The 4,791-nt window shown below is 36.2% G+C and overlaps 1 long non-coding RNA gene across 1 annotated transcript; it reads left to right on the top strand.

The window, feature by feature from the left end:
• The first annotated feature begins 268 nt into the window (after window positions 1-268).
• On the top strand, window positions 269-4,524 carry LOC107011403. Its single transcript, XR_001455890.2, has 2 exons — window positions 269-1,247; window positions 3,268-4,524. It is a non-coding gene; the product is annotated as an uncharacterized LOC107011403 (long non-coding RNA).
• Window positions 4,525-4,791: the final 267 nt, after the last annotated feature.

Here is a 4,791-nt window from a genome sequence, read left to right on the forward strand (position 1 = left end):
ATTATAATATTTTATAAATATCGAAAATCATCTCGTAAGATTTTAATTTTAATAATTATTTTATTATTTTAGTAGAGTATAATTTTTAAATTATTCAAGTTATTTGCTTTCTATTCGAGCTAATTATTTTATTTCATTAAAATTAAGAAGTTCTTTAGTTGATTATATCCATTCGTCCTATTTAGTTGGCCGATTTTAGATTCACTTTGATTAAGTTTTTAACTTGAATTGGCTAAGCTATAATTGACATGATTATTTTTCAATTCCCTTCCTAAACCACCAGCCCATATGCCCCAACTTCCTAAGCCCAAATCCCTCTACCACCCTAGCAAATTGACCCCATCAGCCCAATTCTCCAGCCCATACCCTTTTTGACCCGGCCCACGTCTGCTCTCTTCTTCCAAAGAAAAGCAGAAACGACTCTAGCAAAAAGCTCAACGCCAGTGCGCGTAACTCGTCGCTCCCAACTCCAGTTGACGCGTGAAAGAGCAGCAAGGATACACAGTATTCCTCACGCTTGACAGATGCAACGTGAAAAACTCAAAAGCTAATCGCGTGTTGATTGCGTCTTCTCCAACGTTCCCATGACAGAAGACGCGTCCCCTTCTCCAGGTTTGTACGATAGTAGAGACACGCGAGAAACGTCCTTGACACGATGAGATTGGTCCAAGTTGCCTTCCAAGGACGGGAGGTTGATCTTGGTTGTCCGCTCCCCTTTTCCTCTTCCGAAAGGGGTCGAAATTTCTGAAAAAGTGTGTTTCCGCTCTTTGGTGAAAGTATTTTTTTTGAATTTTGAAGGGAATTCGAAATGGATCCGGGTTTTTGGATCCGATTTTGCCCTACCTCAAAAATCGTGACCTAATTTTTCATCTATATATCTTCTCTTTCTCCTTCAATGAAGAGAGAAGAGAATTTTTTTTGACTTTTTCTTGGGAATTTTCTGTAGAGAACACATATTGAGTGAAAATCTTGGGTAGACTTTCTGTTAGAAAATTCTCAGAGCAAAGGCAGTGGTAAAAGGAAATAGTTGTAGGCTATACGAAAAAAAATATAAAATACAGTCAAAGAAACAGGGGTAAGATTTTTCTCTTCTCCTTCCCTCTTTAGAGATTTTGGGTTTGCTGTTTCGTTTCGAATATCTTGGCTGCCGCTTGTGTTCATTATTCGACGGCTGACGTTCGTGGTCGGTATTCCGGTGGTGAAGCTTCCTATACTCGTTTCAGCCCAGTCTCGCTGCACTTAGCAAGGTAAACACCATTCTCAGACTACCTATTTTCTTAAGGTGTTGATCGTGCATTTCTTGAAAGTTGTGAAGTTTGTGCTTCTGTCTCTGTCCATTTGAGGTTTATTTGAGCGTGATTTGATCTGTGTTGTCTCTTTTCTTGGGTATTGTCTAATGCATATGGGAGTAGTATGTGTTTTTCTCTTGTTGTTTTAAGCACAAGTCCCTTCTAATCCTTAATTTTATGCTTTCTCAAAGGTTTTTGAAGAAACCTTACCCCTAGAACAAGAACCAGGTTCTTGTAATTTTGTGATAACACAATAAAACAAAGATTTATCGTGGAAACCTTCCTAATTCAAGGAAGGGAAAAACCACACCGAAGTTTTATATTAATTCAAGATTTACAACTCAGTTAATCAATGAATCTAACTCTAAACTTCTACCCTTTTCGATTAACTATAATCGAAAACTCTTCACTCAACAAGAAGTCAAACTCGCTTCTTGTTTACAAAAGCTCTCAACTCTTCTTAACTCTAACCACCCAAGAAGTCAAACCCACTTCTTGTTTACAATTCTCAAAACCTCTCTCCCAAGAAGTCAAACCCACTTCTTGTTACAATTTTCTCAAGACTCAACTCCCAAAAAGTCAAACCCACTTCTTGTTACAATTCTCTCAAGACTCAACTCCCAAGAAGTGAAACCCACTTCTTGTTACAAATCTAGGAATTATTATAACTCAGTAATAAACCTAGAACAAATCAACAAAGACTAATAACTCTAGACTTTATTTGATCAAACTTTAATATCCAATAGTGCTGAGTGGAACAGGTTTCGTGAACCTGGTGCTTATGTTGCTGTGATGAAGGTGAACCTGGTCCTTGCGTTTCTGTGACGAAGACCTGCGTTTTTTCTCCAGAAAATACTACTCTCAAGATGATATATTTCGTGAATATGCAATACCTATCGTTCTGGCTTTGCTGGAAAAATTCTCTCGATTTTTGTGATTGCAAAGACATTTTTTTCTTTCAACTTCTTGATCCTTTTATAGATTTGATTTGCCTTCAACTTCTACAAGGAAAGGAATTACAAATCCTTTTCCTTCTTGAACTTGTCTATATTTACTTCTTCCCTTATTTGACTTGAATTGTAATTTCTTTATTTCTTTCCTTCTTTGACTTGAATTGCTACTTTTTTATTTCTTTCCTTCTTTGACTTGAATTGCTACCTTTTTATTTCTTTCCTTCTTTATTTATTTCCATATTTGTTTCCTTCTTTTCCTTCTTACAATTCTGCACTTTTTCTTCTTTACCTCAATACTTTTTCTTCTTTGCCGCAATCTCTCATAATTGTACACATACGACACCATGCCTTTACTTTATCAATCATCAAAACTATTTTATTTGTTCTCCTACTTCCCAACAGTTTTGTTTTCTTTCCAAGTTATCTGCTACTTTTTTTTTTAATTTTCTCTTTTAATAAACTGTGTTTTGGTTTACGAAATTTAAGTATCGAGGTTTTCGTGATGAGTAATGACAGCCACCGTAATTTTCAATAGTTGGGTTCGATCGCATGAAATTTGTGGGATTTACTTCCTCTGTTAGCTTATCTGATACTTTCACTGTGAGCATGAAAACTTTTTTTTTTGCTTAGACTTAGCTTCTTGAAATTGGTTTTAATCGTTTAGTCGTCACATGTTCGGTCTATTAGTGCCTATGACTCATTTCTGATTAGCTCAACATGTAAATCCGTTTAGATTTTCAATCTATTTAGCGTTCGAAAGTTCCTTTTGTGGGAGACGTTGAGTTCTTGTAAATATGTCAAGAATATCCTTTGTTTGCCGTCTTATTTTGCTGCCAAAAAATGATTAGAAAAGCTCCCAAAATAGCATGCTAATTATCCAAAAAATGGCTTTATAATTACCTCCCCCGCCTCATTACATGGAATATGAACTCTCTGTCGGACTTATCCTTCTAAATGGCTTCTGTTATTACTCTTGTTGTTGACGTCTGATAGTAGGTGTTCTTGGTTTATGTTTTTGTGTTTAGTCTGTTCGATATGGACCATGCTTCCCCAAAGCTTGCTATTTGGATCCGTTGTTGCAATCGTGGCCTCAAGACTCATGTTCGAGCGATCTCTATTGTCTGATATGTAGCCAATATCTAACTAGTTGGATTTAGCAGTGCTTTGTTTCTTCAGCAGCTTTTGTTCTGTGATTTGATCTTAAAATTGTTCTTGTCTAGTTTAATATGAAAATGTAATCTAATCATGCCTTAGATTCAAGTTCAAATTGTAGTGTAGCTCTAATAATCCCTGTTAAGTTTTATACTCGTTCAAGCTTCCATTTATCTGTCTGCTTTCTCTATTTCCATCAATCTTTATGTCACTGTCCCTCTTCTATTTGCGATCCTTTATGAAACACGATTTCTTGTCCTGGTTCATTACTTGAGTATTTTGGTTTGTCCTCCTACGTACTTGATTTTTTTGGGGGGAGGGGGGCAAAGGATAACTGTTGGGTGTTTGAGTCATAGGCTTGTATATGTGTTTTGCTTACTGTGTTTTGATTGAATTTGTTTGCTGATGTAGCTTGTTATGAGATTCTTGGTATATCGATATGTTGTGTACTTTCCTAAATGATTTCATTGTCTATTTGTCGTGTCGAGTCTAACTTTATCATCTCGTTTTATGAAATGGAATTTATTCTTAGAGTTCATTATTTGTATTTAAATTTGCTTCACATGTTTGTGTTTCTGGAAAAGAATTATGCTAAAATGCCTGTAGGTATGATTGATATTTAATGCTTACTTTTGCCTAACTTATTTCATTTTTGTTTTGTTTCGTTTTACAAACTGCTTTGACCATTTTATTTAATGGGCTGTCAATTCTCAAGAACCCTATGTTTCGATAAATGAATACATGTCTATATTATTTAGGTGTAAATATTACCTGTTGCGTAATTGGTGTGAATATCGTTTTGATCTCATCTATTTTTATCGCCTGAAAAATTGTGGTTTAATTTAGTGTTTTTTTTTTTACTAACCCTTTCTTTTCTTTCTCTGTCTTATTTGAATTATATCCCCCACCTTTGCATTTTCCTATTGGGCCATGGAGGCCCAACTTCGCTTAATTTGAGTCAATCTACTTTTAAGAATCGAAGAATAAGTTCCGGAAAGAGGCGTGCAGGTCCCGAAGCAAAGGAAATTAAAGTAGAAGAGTTGAAGAAGCTGGCCCACGAGGCCCACTTTATAATGTTCTTTTTAAATTGTATTCTGTTATTTTTGGGTTTAAGCCCTGTCGTCTTTCCTTCTTGTATCTATTGTTTATTAATCGTCTGATTAGTCTAGGACAGGTACAAAACAAAAAGGGTCCAAATATCGGTCAAGGCGGACAGAATCCGGATATGGGCCCAACATCTCTCTCCCTCTCACTACACCATTTTCGGCCTACAGCAACACCACGTAAGTGTAGCCTAAACTAGCAAAAAGTGTGGCCTTTGATAAAAGGCTACACTTTTGGACATTCAGCAACACTTTTTAGGGGCTGCCCAAAAGAAGCGTAACCTTTGACATTAG

The sequence above is a fragment of the Solanum pennellii genome, chromosome 1 (genome assembly GCF_001406875.1).
Source record: "Solanum pennellii chromosome 1, SPENNV200".
Taxonomy (NCBI): domain Eukaryota; kingdom Viridiplantae; phylum Streptophyta; class Magnoliopsida; order Solanales; family Solanaceae; genus Solanum; species Solanum pennellii.